We start from the raw sequence: 18,408 nt of genomic DNA, 5'->3' as shown, positions 1-18,408 counted from the left end.
CCCTCGCAATGTAGAATTTCTAAAAAATCACTGTGAAAATAGACATGTTCTTCAATCCCATAAAATTGTCCACCAAATCATTGTGTACTGATATTCTATGTAAATTTTTTTGTTAAAGGAATATGAATTCCCAGTACGTTCCCTACCCTGAATTCTAAAGAGGACAACAGAGGAGCAGATGACCCAGCTAAGTCTAGGACTGCACAGAAGCTGTAACTAAACAGTAGGACGTTTTGAAGGGGTTCTATCATTGGAAAAAGTCATTTTTAACTAAGCACATGCTTGCATAGGCTTTGGAAAGGCTGTTCCACACCTACCTTTAGTATATAAGATTGCCTCAGATTTTCAATGAGACTGTTTTTAATCATATGCTAATTAGCTTCTCCGTGCACCCCGGAAGTGTCTTCGTGCACTTCGTGCTTCGTCTTCTGTATATACAGCACAGGCTGCTGCTGATTCCTCCTCCCCGCTCTCGTACATAGTACACAGCAGGGAGAGGAGAGCTGGCTGACAACTTCCGGTGCACGCTGGAGCCTAATTAACATATTAATAAAAACGGACTTATTCAAACACTACTGAGGCGATTTACATACAAAAGGTATGCGTGAAATAGCATTTCTAAAGGCTAGTTAAAGATGACTTTTGCCAATGACAGAATCCCTTTAAATTAAAGAGCGTTTATGACCCTTGTTGGGTGTTTGATATTAACCACCTTTCCCTAGGGTAGACGATCAAAATCAGATTGGTGGGGATGTGACACCTGGCAGTTCTACCTTCTCCAGCTTCCCCTGGCTTTGGAAACAGATGGCTCTGTACACTGCGTAGTGGCCTTGCCATGCTATGGATGCACAGCTCCCATTTGTCTGAAGCCCGCTTCACATTTGTATTTGGGCCATTCCTTTCCCCTCTCCGCATGAGAAATGAAGAGTTGAAACCATATGGACCCAAGTTTCTTAAGGGGATTTTTATGCGCGTAGGTTTCTGAACTAGCACCTAGACATCTGCTGCATCACCAGTGTGAATAACATTGAACATTTATATTGTCTAGAGAAAACTTGGATAGATTGTGCGTCTTTTCATGTTATATTCTTTCACTTAAGAACTTCGCCCCAGAAATATCGCACACCAAATTATCACATTTTTTAGCCAGTTAAGTGTATAAAAGAAAAGGAACTGCTACTGACAGCCGTTCAGCAATACCCATAGGAATGATGTGTACGACTTGCTTTCAACACTCCAGTGGTTTCTTCTATCTCTTCCGTACATCTTGGGACGGTTTTTTTTCATTCAATAACTGCCACCAATTCATTACAGGCTCAGAGCAGGAGACAGCGCAACGTGGCCCTAACACATTACATTGTATATCTCAGGCCATAAATAGATTAACCCCTGAGCTTTACTAAGTACAGCCCGGGCTATCTGGTGCCTTTACCTACTTACTGTATTATAAGGAGGAATTGCTGTCTATGGGTTTTTGGCATCACAGTGAAGCTCTCCCAGCTGCAAGGAGAATATATAAATCCGACCGCATCAGGTGTAGCCTAAATTCAGTGAAATATTTAGGTGTATTTGGATTATTGTGGAGAATATAACTTTCTCACCTCCTCTATACATGGCGTGGGTGCTGTGTATTCTTGGTATTTTCTTGTTACATATTGATAGTATTAATCTTAGGATGTTTTTGGTATAATTCCATGAAATGTAATGTTTTAAAGTAAACCTCAACTTTACATAAATGAATAGTCTGGATGAATATAAGAAATGTTGTAATATATCTTATTAAAGAAATCTGTTTGCTTCTCCACTTATCAGGCTAAGTTAGTTTTTACATAGAAGTCTATGGAAAATGGAAAGAGGAGGAGGCTGCGGGAAAAGAAACACTCTCCGAGTAGGACCCTTCATTGGACTCTTAAAGGGATTCTACCATTAAAATCAAATTTTTTTGTCGATCACACGTAGGAATAGCTTTTAGAAGGCTATTCTTCTCCTACCTTTAGATGTCTTTTCCACGCCATCCTTCGGTATAAAGCCCAGTTTTCTTCGGTATGCAAATGAGTCCTCTCGCAGCACTGGGGGCTGGCCTTAGCGCTCAAACAGCACTGGGGGCACCCCCAATGCTGTGAGAGAGCTCTCCAGCGCCGCCTCCATCTTCTTTAGAAACGGCCTCTCTGCGTGTCTTCTTCCGACGCTGGTGGTCAAACTTCTAGGCCTCGGGCACAGCTGACTGCACATGCCCACAGGCCACAATAAAATGTCCGTTTACTTAATGTGTAAGCGGCCATTTTCTTGTGTCATTTCAATCTGCTCTGCCCGAGGCCCGCGGCCTAGAAGTTTGAATCCAGCTCCAGAAGAAGACACCGTTCCTGAAGAAGATGGATGTGGCGCTGGAGAGTTCTCTCACAGCATTGGACACGCCGCTAGTGCCGTTTGAGCGCTGGGGCCCGCCTCCAGTGCTGTGAGAGAACTCATTTGCATACCAACGAAAACCGGGACTTCTACCGAATGGCGGCGCGGAGAAGACATCTAAAGGTAGGAGAAAAATAGTCTTTCTTAAGGCTATTCCTACGTGTGATCTACAAAAAATTTGATTTTAATGGTAGAATCCCTTTAAAGAAATCTATTTCCTTCTCCACTTTTCCGGCTAAGTTAGTTTTTACATAGAAGTCTATGGAAAATGGAAGGAGGAGGAGGCTGCAGGAAAAGAGACACTCACTGAGTAGGACCCCCCTTTGTTGGACTCCGAAACTTAGAATGAGCTAAGACAGGTCTCAATTAGAGATGAGCGAATAGTATTCAAAATGTCCGTTTCGAATACCTCGCTCCATAGGAATGAATGGATGCAGCTGGCGTCTGGCGGCTTAACTCCCCCGCGCGCCGGCTGCTCCCATTCATTCCTATGGGAGCGTGGTATTCGAAACTGCCTTTTCGAATAGTATTCGCTCATCTCTAGTCTCAATGTATAAAGTACAAATTATACTGAATATTTTCCCACAAATTTATCCAGCTCTATAACATGCTGCCTGCAGACTGGACAGACTCCCTTTAATCGACCTCTGGACTGTAGGATTTTCCTTTTGTGCAAGCTCTGGTTCTTTGTATACCGCGCCCATACAGCAATAAAGTTCTGTTTGTTTTTCTTGCAGTGTGGTGTGGAGCTGCAGCTGTCAGATGACACGCTTTACAGCACCCCGATAAGAAATGTCTGCTAAGTTAGTGGGACTTTTGGTACAGTTGGTGCAATAACTTACCACGTAACCCAGTTACCGCAGTGATGGTACACAGGTGACAATGGTAAGAGGCCTGGCTTAAAGTCCATTTTCCTTTTTTTAATTTGCATACAGTGTGTTTGCATTTCTCTTTGCATTTTTCGCCCTTTTCGGTAAGGTAACCACTTTTTTAGGTGGATTAATTTTCTGTTCAGGGAATCCCCAAGCGAAACAGAAACCCGAATGCTGGTGTGAACCTAGGATCAGTCAAACTGGGTATGTGGGGCCAGAAGGAAGGGCTGTGGGCTATAAGAACACTGGATAGGACACAGCTTGGCGCTATGTAACGTACATGTACCACTAGGACAATTGCCGCTCGTACGATAACGTCAGATATGTTTTCCTTTTTTACTTTTTCAGTTATCTGGTCAGGTCTAGTCTTAGTCTAGATAACAATTACTAAATGTTTCCCGCTCTTCAGAAGTTACAAAACTTTCCTGTCAGTTTTATCACTTAACTATATTCATTTTTTTTCTAAAGTTTCTTCTTAGATCTTCTTAGGTATTCAGTCATATTACAAGTCTAGAACAGAAAATAAGAACATGGCCTGCTCTCTCACAGCATACGGCAGCCATCAGAGCCTTGGCTGCAGCTCCGCCATTATGGGACTCCATGTAGCACCATAGAGCGTCACGCCCTGTCCACGTAGACCTAAAAGTGTCTTACATATTACATTATAGTTTGATTAATTAGATTTAAAGGGAACCTGTGACGTGAAAAATACCGTCCAAATTGTCGGTGGCATGTTACAGAGCAGGTGGAGCGGAGCAGACTGATATGTAGTTTAATGGGGAGAATATCGGTATAACTTGTCATTTACCCAATGACATCTGTGTAGGGGGCGGTCCTATCACTGATAGCACCGCCCCCTAGACTTCTCAACATAGAAATGGCTAAGATTTCAATAGATTAATGACAAGTTATACTGAATATTTCCCCATAATATTTTATAATATTTTGCTCAGCTCTTCCTTCTCTATAACATGTTGTGTACATATTGAACAGATGACAGGTTCCCTTTAAGTATGTAGAAGAGAAATTATACTTTTGCTCTAGATTTTTACCGTCTCCAGACCCTTGCTGTTTCGTCAGAGGTGAAAGAGCAGTCTCAGTGATATACGGTAGTAAAGACGTATTTTATGGAGGGTCGGAGGCCGTGGCGTAACTACCGCCATAGCAGCAGAGGCAGCTGCCACAGGGCCCAGGACATTAGGGGCCCGGTGACAGCCGCTACCGCTGCTATCATTATACTCGGGGGTCTTCTCGGACCCCTGAGTATAATGATTGGCGAACCGGGAGAGGTAAGAAACATAAAAAACACTGTTACTTACCTCTCCATGATCCTGCCAGGCCTCCTTTCTGACGTCTCTGACGTCACATGAACCCAGGCTGTGTCCCGGTTCATGTGACGTCCGACGTCATAGAAGAAGGACGGCAGCAGAGAAGACAGCGTAGGAGCCAGGGGACAGGTAAGTAACAGTAGTTTTATGTTTGGATTCCAATTTGTTCAGTTTTGCCAACAGGGTCTTCAGGAAGTACCTCGCCTTGTATTTTTTTTTTTTTTTTTTTATGAGCAGCCCCTGCAGGACACATTTAAGGGGTCCCAAGTTGTGGTTGGAGGTTGGAGGGGAATTATCATGAGCATGGTCAGAGCTTGTTTGTTTTGTTTCCAATTGACACTGAGTCAATTAACAGAGATTCATTGAGTTTCTATGTAAGAGCTCTGCCAACATCAGGGGTTAGTCGAAAAGTACACAAGACTAGTGCATAGCCTGAGGTAACTACTACTGAGATACCGCAATTATCACAGGCACAGCCTGAGGAACGAGTTCAGCAGCAGGCCAGCCTGACAGCTGTCGAAACGCCAGAGCAGGCGGATCATCAAAATCAACAGCACTCTCATTATGTGGCGTCCCAGCGAGCTGCTGAGATGCCGGAACAATCACAGGCACGGTGAGAGGAACAAGGTCAGCAGCAGAACAGCTTGAGAACTGACAAAATGCCGGCGCAGGCAAACCATCGACGGCAGCAATTTGCTGAATATAGGCAGATCATCAACGCCAACAACCCGCAGACAAAGTCCCGGGCAGAAGCTAGTCAACAATAAAGCAAACTTATATGCTCAAGGTAAAGTTGGTCAAAGAAAAGCAAGAGTCCATTTCAATTCAATGGTTGCCAATTTGTCTCAGGGTTCACTTCAATCTGTGCTTTATGTGCTGGGGCTACGAAGATCCTACGAAGACTCCTGTTGGTGTCCCAAGTTGGTATGTTGCCGACTGGAAGCGAAGGATTAAGGAGAAAGTCTTCCCAGCCTAGGAGCTTCATCGGAGGCAACTGGAGGGTTTGAAGGAACTGCGGGAAGTCCTCTGATCAGAGCAATCGAGCAGCTGCTCATCCATCATCACCTGTAGGGAGAACAGCCCCATCTCTAAGAAGTTGTGTTCTTGTAAAGCAGACAGCAATGGTTTCAGGGATGTGCGTTGGCGCAGGGTGTGCCGAGAACGGGCAGGACAAATTGTGAGAATAGCGCAAAGTCCATCTCTCTCTTAACTCTAGCTTTGAGCATGGTTTCTTCTTCCAAGGTTTGGGCCTAGAGTAGAGTGGCTATCCCCCGATTTTTGCAATAGCTTAAAAAAATTTGAAATTGGAACATCGGATGCCAGTAGGGATGGGGTCTTTTTGGAGCAAAGTTTCCCTATTTTAAGCCTTTGCTACCTCTGATATTCAGGGCCCAGTTTGGAGCTCTCTTCAAGTGCACCCTCACGCTAGCGTGTCAGGCCACGTCCCCACTTCCCATTTTTTAATTGCCATCTGTTTTTGGCTTCAAAACTGCATCACAAAACCTGACCTGGCCTTGCCCTAACCAGTTTTTTTCCCCCCCCAATAGTCACAAGCATGCTGCAATACTGTATACTGGGCCCAGGGCCAGCTGTAGTATTATAGAGGATCTTTTCTTTTGTTACTCCAACTTGTGAATTATTTAGCAATTAGGTGTTACGAATTGGGAGCGAGTTCCGACACATTCAGCACTGAATTGTTACTTCCTGGGGAATACAATTATCTCCTAAAACAAACGTGTTGGGAAAGGTGACTGGTCCCGGCCTTCCAACCTCCATAACGCTTTCTCTTTTTCATTCTCACAGCCAAACGAGGGCTTAATGTTTACGGGACAAATTATACTTTGTAATGGTACCATTTAATCTGTACAATGTAGCGGGAAGCTGGAAATAAACTTAGAATGTGGTGGAATGGAGAAAAACCTTCTTACGAGCTTTGTTTTTATAGCGTTCGCTGTTCAGCCAGAATGACGTCACCTGTATTCTATGGGTCAGTACGATTCCGGGGATACCAAATTTATTTCATTTTTTATTTTAACATGGAGAACAGAAAAAGGAGAAGAGAACTGCGGACTTGAGAAGCAAAATTGTGGAAAAATAGCAATAATCTCAAGGTTACGAGTCCCTCATCAGAGATCAGATAAAAATCTGAACAGTGGGATGTGCAAAAGTCTTGAGATTTTTGTCGGTTCTTCTTTGCAAAATAGCTGAAGCTCAGCCAGATTGGATGGAGACGTCTGCGATCAGCAATTTTCATGTCTTGCCACAGATGCTCAATGGGGTTTAGGACTGTGCCATTCTAACACATGAACATTAATTGACCTAAACCACCCACTGTAGCTCGGGCTGTATATTTAGGGTCATTGTCCTTCCAATCTCCTTCCCAGTTTCAAGTCTTTTTCAGCCTTCAACAGGTTTTCTTAGAGGATTGTCCTGTATTTAGCTCCATCCATCTTCCCATCACCTCTGACCAGCTTCCCTGTCCCTGCTGAAGAAAAGCCTCCCCCCAGCATGATGCTGCCCCCTATGTGTCACAGTGGGGATGACGGTGTGTTCAGGGGGAAGAGCAGGGTTACTTTTCCACCACACATAGCACTTTGCATTTAGGCCAAAAAGTTCACCTTTGGTCTCATCTGACCAGAGCACCTTCTTCTATATGTTGCTCTGTCTCCTATATGGCTTGTGGCAAACAGCAAACAGCACTTCTTATGTCTTACTTCTGTTTTTTTTTCTTCCATACAGGCCAGATTTGTGAAGTGCATGACTTATAGTTATCCTGTGGACAGATTCTCCCTGTACCTGAGAATTTCTGCAACTCCTCCAGAGAGAACACAGGCCTCCTGGCTGCTTCCTTGACCAGCACTCTCCTTCCTCGATCTGTTAGTTTAGGTCGATGGCCGTGTCTTGGTAGGTTTGCAGTTGTAGAATACTTTTTTAATTTTTGCATGATGGATTGAACAGGCTCCTTGGGATACTCAAAGCTTGGGATATGTTTTTATAACCTAACCCTGCTTTAAACTTCTCCACAACATCTCTGAGCTGTCTGGTGAGTTCCTTGGTCTTCATGATACTGTTTGTTCACTAGTACTCTCTAACAAACCACTGAGGCCTTCACAGAACAGGTCTATTTATACTGAGACTACATTACACATAGCTGAACTCTATTAACTCATTAAGTGACTTCTGAAGGCAATTGTGTGCACTGAATTTTATTTAGGGGTATCAGAGTACAGGGGGCTGAATACATACGCACGTCACACTTTTGAGCTTTTTTTTTTTTAATTAAAATTGTGAAAACCATGAATCATTTTCCTTCTTTATCACAATTGTTCTAATACTTTGTGTTGTTATCACTTAAAATCTCAATACAATACATTTAAGTTCGTAGTTGTAAGGTCTCAAAATGTGAAGTTCAAGGGGTATGAAAACTTTTGTAAGCCACTGTATACATGATAGTTGCAATCATCAGTGTGGTGTAAGTGAGGTGGCTGCTGCAAAGAAATCTCCTACATAAAAAAAAAAAAAACACAGAAAGTCTCAGTGTATTATTTGGCTTAGTAGACAGAGTCAGATAACATAAAAAAAAATGTTTAAAAACCTTACAGAAATTATCTAGTAATATATTTAACGTAAAACGTAATTAAAAAAAAAAGTTGATAATTTTCTGGCAACAGCTTCCCTTTAAGTACATACCAGCATCGGGGTTACTGCCAAGTCTATCAATGTGCAAAGGTTAAAGATTGTATCCTAGTAATGAGGAACTATGACTTCATTGATGTTAGGGGTCGGGATCCGGTCTAAAGTAAACTTTTGTTATCAGCCACTGCCATGATTTGCTCAGGCCTTAGTACATATCAAACAGAGAGTAGGGTGACTTACTGGTACAGAATCGGAGGCAGCTCTGTCTGCATGGGGATCCAATCTATAAGGGTATGTATATATATATATATATATATATATATATATACAGTATATATATATATATATATATATATATATATATATATATCCTACTAATATTATAAATGTGAAAGTTTGTGGGTTTGGATGTTTGTTCTTCAATCACGCAAAAACGGCTGAACGATTTGCATGAAATTTGCCACATACATAGATAGGAACCCCGATTAAATCATAGGCTTTTTATCTCGGTAAATGACGTCACTACACAACCGCAGTGAAGGAATTTAGGTTCACTCAACACTAAAGGACCTGAGATGACGTCATCACAGGTCCTTGAGCCATTCTAGGATAGGATCATGCTAGGCAGTGGGCGGAGATACACAATATTTTGTGGGCGGAGCTATATAGGATGAAGCTGGACAGTGTGAAAGCTGATGAAAATGGAGTCTCATGGAAGATCAGGAGACTACAGAACATGCAGGATGTGTGTGGGCAAGAGGAGTATAACGGGTGTAGAGTTTCAGTGAGTACCACAGGTAATGTGTTGTTCTGCCTCTGATGGGGGAGAACTTTGGCACAATTCAGCAACATCCGTTCAGCCTTTTGTAACACAGAAGCTGCTCAGACAGTCACATAACAAGACCCCTGTAATCACAATTGCCTGATGTAGCAGAGTTTAGGCAGCGTTGTAGTACACCTCTGTAGGCTTTCCATATGCAAACATGTACATACAGCTGGGTATCCGCATATGCAGCGATGTAGCAGAGTCAAGACGCGGGAGCAGGCTGATCAAACTTTGGCACATTTCAGCAACATCCATTCAGCCCTTTGTAACACAGAAGCTGCTCAGACACTGACATAAGAACACCCCTATAATCCAAATGACCAAATATAGCAGAGCTTAAGCCGTACTGTAGCACAGCTGAGTATGCTCTCCATATGCAGAGATGTACATACAACTGAGTATGCTGCACATTTGCTGCGATGTAGCAGAGCCGAGACGCGGGAGTAGGCGGATCATCCACAACAGCAATTGGCTAAATATAAGCGGCTCAGCGTTAACACCAACCCAAAGACGAAGTCGTGGGCAGATGCTACGGCTGAACGGATTTGCCTACAATTTGGCACATACATAGATTGTAAGCTCGATTAAAACATAGGCTACTTATTATCCTGTTAAATGACCTCACTTCCCCACTGCTATGAATGAATTTATGTTCAGAATACAGATAGGACCACGCTATTGTGTGGGCAGAGCTATACACTATTTTGTGGGCGAAGCTATATAAGATGAAACCGCAGAGTATGCAAGCTGCAGAAAAAGGAGTCTCAAGGTCAGGAGAGTAGCGAACATGCAGCCTGTGTGTGGGCAAGAGGAGTATATCAGGTGTAGAGTCTGTGTGAGTACGACGGGGGAATGTGCTGTTCAGTCTCTGATGGGAGGGGGGGAGGACTGTGGCAAATTTCAGCAACATCCGTTCAGCCGTTTCAAACACAGAAGCTGCTCAGACACTGCCATAAGAAAACCCCTATAAGCCAAATTGCCAGATGTAGCAGAGCTTAGGCACAGCTCTTGCACAGCTAAGTAGGCTCTCTATATGCAGAGATGTGCATACAGCTGGGCATGCTGCGCATATGCAGAGATGTAGCAGAGCCAAGACGCGGGAGCAGGCGGATCATCGACAACAGCAATTGGCTACATATAAGCGGATCATCGCCAACAACAACACGCAGACGAAGTCACAGGCAGATGCTAGTATAAAATATAGCAGAGTGTGGGCTGGTGTGTTATGCAAACTTTGCATAAATGAATAGTACATATGGTTATAAGAAACATTGTAATATATCTTATGGTAAAATGCCTCTTTCTCCTCTCATCAGGCTATTTTCCTGTTCCTTCTCCTTCTGCTAAAATGACTTTCACTCTGAAAATCGCTGCAATCTCCATAAGATGGACTACGACTCATATTACACATGTCTATAGAACATACATAATACTATAGCCCCCTCTCTCACATACTGTCTATAGTTCCTTCCTCTCTTATGGTTAGGTCACCATGTTCCTATTACCTTTCCCAGTGATATCGGCAGCATTTGGTGCAGCGTTCAGGCCGTGTGGTGCATCGCAGTGTGAGGTCCTGACCAGTATAAAGTATTATGCTCTCGGCAGTGTTTTGCGGAAAGAAGAAATAGACTACAGGAAAATGGTTACTGGTACTAGATATAGATACTGGTACTAGACATGGCTACAAGTACTAGACATAGATCCTGGTTCTAGCCATAGGTACAAATACTAGACCTAGGTCCTCGTACTAGATATGGAAACAAGTATTAGACATAGGCCCCATTACTAGACATGGGTACAAGTGCAAGACATAGATCCTGGTACTGGACATGGCTGCAGGTATTAGATATAGATCCTGGTACTGGACATGGCTGCAGGTATTATACATAGGTCCCAGTACTAGACATGGCTGCAGGTATTAGACATAGGTCCTGGTACTAGACATGGCTGCAGGTATTAGACATAGGTCCCGGTACTAGACATGATTGTAGGTATTAGACATAGGTCCCAGTACTAGACATGGCTGCAGGTATTAGACATAGGTCCTGGTACTAGACATGGCTGCAGGTATTAGACATAGGTCCTGGTACTAGACATGGCTGCAGGTATTAGACATAGGTCCCGGTACTAGACATGATTGTAGGTATTAGACATAGGTCCCAGTACTAGACATGGCTGCAGGTATTAGACATAGGTCCCGGTACTAGACATGGCTGCAGGTATCAGACATAGGTCCCGGTACTAGACATGGCTGCAGGTATTAGACATAGGTCCCAGTACTAGACATGGCTGCAGGTATCAGACATAGGTCCCGGTACTAGACATGGCTGCAGGTATTAGATATAGGTCCTGGTACTAGACATGGCTGCAGGTATTAGACATAGGTCCTGGTACTAGACATGGCTGCAGGTATTAGACATAGGTCCCGGTACTAGACATGATTGTAGGTATTAGACATAGGTCCCAGTACTAGACATGGCTGCAGGTATTAGACATAGGTCCTGGTACTAGACATGGCTGCAGGTATTAGACATAGGTCCCGGTACTAGACATGGCTGCAGGTATTAGACATAGGTCCCGGTACTAGACATGGCTGCAGGTATTAGACATAGGTCCTGGTACTAGACATGGCTGCAGGTATTAGACATAGGTCCCGGTACTAGACATGATTGTAGGTATTAGACATAGGTCCCAGTACTAGACATGGCTGCAGGTATTAGACATAGGTCCTGGTACTAGACATGGCTGCAGGTATTAGACATAGGTCCCGGTACTATAGCTGTGTACTGCAACCGTTCCATCTATTACCGTCAGATATAACACAGCTAACATGATGGCTCCGGAGCGGGGGATTTACATACCCGATCCCTTTACTTTTAATACGACTGTATTGTAAACTTTGTAATCATATTTGCCTGTAGTTCTTCACGAGGATTTAATAGCTGACAATCTAATTCACTAACACTACAGAGGCCGCCAGTCAGAATTCAATCAGCCGACCGCTATGTGGTCGCAACACCGGTGTACACACAGGAAGCGGCTTCCCGAAATAATCTCACACCTGTCTAAAGCAGTTCTATTAATCGTATATTATAGAGGTTTGTGGTCCCGGGCGGGAGATATTAAAATAAGCAAATCGACTCCAAATCCATTTAACAGAATGCAAAATCCGAAATTAAAAGAATATTGAAATTGAAACGTACCAAGTAATTCAATTCCTGTCTTCACATGTCGGCATTATAAGTAGTCTCCCAGAGTGACTCTTAAAGTCCTTGTTTATATCGGGTCTGATTTGCTTGATGGACTCACTTACTGGCATTGAATTAGCACAAAGATCAATTTTGGGGAAAAAAAAAAATTCAATAAAATATTTAAAAAATTAGGTATATATTAATAAAAATAATATCCAAAAAGTCGTATATAGATTTCAAAAGGGTTCTTAAAAAATGCAACATGGAGAACAACTGATCCCTGTGCACATCGGAGTTATACTAATAAAGTTTATTGTTGTCGCTCTAGGGCACGACTTCAAAAATTAACTTAAAAAATGACTTCATATTTGCACCACCACATTGGCCCCTGCACTGCTTCAACTTTGGATAGGTTGCAAGGGAGCCCAACACATGGTGCTACACTCTCGGCCCCCAAGATCCACAGACATTACACCCGTTTTTTTGGGGAGAAACGTCCAAGACTGTGTTTTTAGGGCCATCATTAGCGACTCAAAAAACAGAATCACAGCATCAAATACACAGTCCGGCCATATTAATGTGACCACCGCCTACTTTTGACGCCAATGTTAAATAACCAATGGCAGAAGGCCCGTGTCATCAGCCATCTGGGTACACTCATCATTGTGGAAGGCACGATGGATCAGCACAAGTATGCATCTATCCTTGTGCACCATGTTCACCCCTACATGCGAAATGTTTTTCCTCAGGATGATGGCATCTACCAGCAGGACAATGCGGCGTGTCATAAAGCTCGCAGTATACGTGCGTGGTTTGAGGAGCACCAAGATAAGTTTACCGTACTCCCTTGGCCAGCAAATTACCCAGACTTGAACCCAATCGAGATTCTATGGGACCACCTCGATCGGGTTGTCCATGCCATGGATGCTCAACCACGTAACCTAGCACAGCTGGCCACGACACTGGAGTCGGCATGGCTCAACATCCCAGTGACATCATCACAACATCCCCTCTCTTCCTGCACGTCTCGCTGCGGTCCGCTCTGCCAAAGGTGGTTATTCTGGATTTTGACAGGTGATCACATTAATGTGACTGGACTGTGTACTATGAGAGGCGTTGCAGACAAACTCAACGATGGTCTTAGGACACAAAGAGGTGTTATTGTCAACATGAAATATACTGCTTCTGAAATTAGGTCAGTCTTTTTGAAACACCCTGCACAGACAGACCAATACAGCCAAAAAAGTAGGACAAGTCTTCGAGGTTACAAGCCTTGTCCCTCGCTGTCTTTGATAGGTGTCTGAGGACGGGGGTGGTGCCTCATTGATCGCAGGTGAATGACAGGATGAGCAAGAATTCAGCGTGGTTGGACGTGCCGGAACACGTGTGTGTGACACTCTCATACAGAGGCTGTGTAAAGCAACGTGGAGAGAGATGACTACTGCAGAATGGGGATGTGCTGTTTGCACAATCAGATGTGTGCAGTACAAGAGACACGTCATGCCACAATACATGGGTGTCTGCCAGGACACTCAATAGCTGCACATGATTGTAAAAGCAAGAAAAAGATCCTGTTACATTGTTCTTCCACTTTAATGTCATTCAAGCGCACAATGGGGAATGGCAGTCACCCAAAAACCCTGGATATCAGTCTAGATACCTCATAGATTGGGATGTAAAGAGTTGACATAAACATGGGGAGAACACACAAACTCCTTGGTTGGATTCGAGCCCAGGACCCCAGCTTTGCAAGGCAATAGTGTTAACCGTTCAGCAACCGTCTTCATTTCAATCTATTGTCAAGCTGGGAACGTTTCATCCACAGAAGATCTTGGACTCTCTCCAGTGCTCACAATCCTTCCTCCTGTGTAATAAATATTAGACTTTTGTTTCCAGAGAATACATACCAAGTGCAAACAAAAGAACGCCATTGTTTGCCTTTCAAGGACAACCCTTCTACATGTATTCTCCAGGCCATGTTTCTCGAGTTAGAAGGAGCTTAGACATTACTGCTACCTGTCACATATACCCAACGGCAAAGTTTACCTGGCGTAAGAGTCATCGGGTGGCGGAAGATCACATAACCTCTGCAATATCAACCTACAACAAATTAGTTGTTTCTTTATCAATAGATATTGGCCATGTATAGTCACTTCTACCTGGTATACCTGTCCTGAGCATCACTACAGGTCCCAGCAGTCAGAAGGATAGGGCGTATCTAGATTATTAGTCTTTGGAGCCCTTTAAAGGGATCCTATCATTAAAATGCTATTTTTTCTGACTAACATGTAGGAATAGCCTTAAGAAAGGCTATTCTTCTCCTACCTTTAGATGTCTTCTCCGCGCCCCCGTTCCATAGAAATCCTGGTTTTCTTCGGTATGCAAATGAGTTCTCTCGCAGCACTGGGGGCGGTCCTCAGCACTCAAACAGCACTGGGGGCGTCCCCAATGCTGCGAGAGAACTCTCCAGCGCCGCCTCCATCTTCGTCGGGAACTGCCTCTCCCTGCGTCTTCTTCCGGCGCAGGCTTCAAACCTCTAGGCCTAGGGCAAAGCCGACTGTGCATGCCCGCCGGCCACAAGAAAATGGCCGCTTACAATACCTTTCTTAGGGTGCATGCACACTACGTAACGCCGGGCGTGTATGAGAGCCGTACACGCCGGCGTTACAGCAGGGCTGCCGAACACTTCCCATTCACTTCAATGGGAGCGCTCGTAAACGCCGCTGTTACGAGCGCTCCCATTGAAGTGAATGGGAAGTGTTCGGCAGTCTGCCGTAATGCCGGCGTGTACGGCTCTCATACACGCCCGGCGTTACGTAGTGTGCATGCACCCTTAAAGCTATTCTGATGTGTTAGTGAGAAAAAATTGAGTTTTAATGATAGGATCCCTTTAATGTCCATTTATGTTTGCACACTGGTGTACATAGGGGTGGTGGGCAATTCTCAAAACCAAGCTATGGTCATCCCGCTACAACAATCTTTTGCTCAGTTGAAAGAATTTGAGCAGGGACACATCACAGGGCTGAGAGAAGCAGGTTGGTCGTTTTCACAAATTGCCGCCATCTAGGCCGTTCTGACCTAGCTGCAAGGAGGTGTTCGGGCAGTGGTTACATGAGAGCAAACACATGGCGAACAGGATGGCCCAGACTAACAATAGAGGATGGTTTGATCCATTGTCAAGTACGAGCAGCTCGCGCAATCTGCTGATCCACCATCCAGACAAAGAGGGCACCATCATTACACTCCTCTGTCTCTGCCCGCACCATTTTCAGGTGATTAGCATATGGAAATTTTCTATCATGGCGCCCATTACATGTCCTGTCATTGACAACCAGACACAGTCACCTTCATCTGCAGTGGTGTCATGAACAATATACAGTATATCTGGACTGTAGAGAGTGGACCTGTATCATCTATAGTAAAGGATACAGGATCTGTTTGGGATCGAATAATGGTGGGGTTGGAGTACAGAGGCCTCGTGGTGAGTAGAGATGAGCGAACACTATTCGGAACTGCTGTTCCGAATAGCATGCTCGCATAGAAATCAATGGAAGCGGCAGGCACGCAGACTTTGCTGGTGGCTGGTCGCTTAACCCTCCCGCGTGCCAGCTATGTCCATTCAGTTCTATGGGAGCGTGCTAATTCGAAAAGGCTGTTTCGAATAGTGTTCGCTCATCTCTAGTGGTGAGCGCTTCTGTATCCAGACTAAAGGACCATCCTGTATATACCTCTATGTCCTGTCGTATCTCATCTTGTATCCAGACTACAGGTGTAACATCTGTGGTAAATGTACTGCTATATATCATACAGATCCTGTATATACCGCCATGTCCTGCCGTATCTCATCTTGTATCCAGACTACAGGTGTAACATCTGTGGTAAATGTACTGCTATATACCATACAGAGCCTGTATATACCTCCATGTCCTTCCATATCTCATCTTGTATCCAGACTACAGGTGTAACATCTGTGGTAAATGTACTGCTATATACCATACAGAGCCTGTATATACCTCCATGTCCTGCTGTATCTCATCTTGTATCCAGACTACAGGTGTAACATCTGTGGTAAATGTACTGCTATATACCATACAGATCCTGTATATACCTCCATGTCCTGCCGTATCTCATCTTGTATCCAGACTACAGGTGTAACATGTGTGGTAAATGTACTGCTATATACCATACAGAGCCTGTATATACCTCCATGTCCTGCCGTATCTCATTTTGGATCCAGACTACAGGTGTAACATCTGTGGTAAATGTACTGCTATATACCATACAGAACCTGTATATACCTCCATGTCCTGCCGTATCTCATTTTGGATCCAGACTACAGGTGTAACATCTGTGGTAAATGTACTGCTATATACCATACAGATCCTGTATATACCTCCATGTCCTGCCGTATCTCATCTTGTATCCAGACTACAGGTGTAACATCTGTGGTAAATGTACTGCTATATACCATACAGAACCTGTATATACCTCCATGTCCTGCCGTATCTCATTTTGGATCCAGACTACAGGTGTAACATCTGTGGTAAATGTACTGCTATATACCATACAGAGCCTGTATATACCTCCATGTCCTGCCGTATCTCATTTTGGATCCAGACTACAGGTGTAACATCTGTGGTAAATGTACTGCTATATACCATACAGATCCTGTATATACCTCCATGTCCTGCTGTATCTCATCTTGTATCCAGACTACAGGTGTAACATCTGTGGTAAATGTACTGCTATATACCATACAGATCCTGTATATATCTCCATGTCCTGCCGTATCTCATCTTGTATCCAGACTACAGGTGTAACATCTGTGGTAAATGTACTGCTATATACCATACAGATCCTGTATATACCTCCATGTCCTGCCGTATCTCATCTTGTATCCAGACTACAGGTGTAACATCTGTGGTAAATGTACTGCTATATACCATACAGATCCTGTATATATCTCCATGTCCTGCCGTATCTCATCTTGTATCCAGACTACAGGTGTAACATCTGTGGTAAATGTACTGCTATATACCATACAGATCCTGTATATACCTCCATGTCCTGCCGTATCAATTTTTATTTTTGTGCCACATCGTTTTTACAGGTGAAATACAATAGAGAACTGCGTATTACCTGTATACAGTGTGCCTATTAGTACTAAGAGTGTCCAGGTTTGCGGTACGGTTTTTGACATTACAGCACGCTACTGGCCCGTATGAATACACCCTTAAGATATAATGCCACGCTCCCTACCTGGCTGCCTTCTTCACACAGATTATACAACTCTTCCATGAATGCCAGGCCGGACAACTTGCCTATTATTACTATAGCATAGAATGTTCTGGAGTCAGTGCACGTGATCGATATAACTTTCAGGATGTCTTACGAGGAGTGCAGTGGAATAGCAGTCATGCCTTCTGTGAATACCATCTTCGTACAAGAATAGCATCTTGGGTCATACGTTGTAGGACACTATCAGGGGTATCCTAGCACCGATCTCTGTCATAAACCTACAAGAAACATGTCCCTTCTACTTCCTAGAAGAACAATACAGATCATCATTACTAGATCGGTGAGGGCCCAACACCAGGCACCCCCACCCATCAGCTGTTTAAAGTGGTAGTGACGTGACATTCATCAGTCATGTGATAAAGAAGGATCAAAAGATTATGAATGATAATCTGTTTTCCCTTAGCCCAAACAGCAGCACAACTAGCCTTGTGCTGCTGTTGGGTGTAGGGGGAACAGTGTGTTCAACTCCTCCTCCATGTTCTATCATAGGAACCACACACACCATACAATCCATTTACTCAGTTTTTCTGCTTCTCAACCAAAGATCTCAAATTTTGACTCATCAGACCAAAGTACAGATTTCAGCCGGTCTTCGCTCCATTCCTTGTTGTGTTTCTTGACCCGAGCAATTCTCTGATCTTGTTGTCTCAGTAGTAGCTTCTTTGAAGCAATTGAACCATAATGGTCTGATCCTTATCTCATCTGAACATTTACCGGTTAATTGGAAACCATTCCAGGTGACTTCCTCATAAAGCTATCTGAGAGAATGCCAAGAATATGGAAAGCTGTCATCCAGGGGTGTAACTAGGAAAGTCTGGGCTTCATAGCAAATTGACTGGGCCCCCTCCAGT

Source organism: Leptodactylus fuscus, chromosome 6 (genome assembly GCF_031893055.1).
Source record: "Leptodactylus fuscus isolate aLepFus1 chromosome 6, aLepFus1.hap2, whole genome shotgun sequence".
Lineage (NCBI taxonomy): Eukaryota > Metazoa > Chordata > Amphibia > Anura > Leptodactylidae > Leptodactylus > Leptodactylus fuscus.
The sequence above is the reverse complement of the archived record's forward strand: the minus strand, read 5'-3'. Positions refer to the sequence as shown.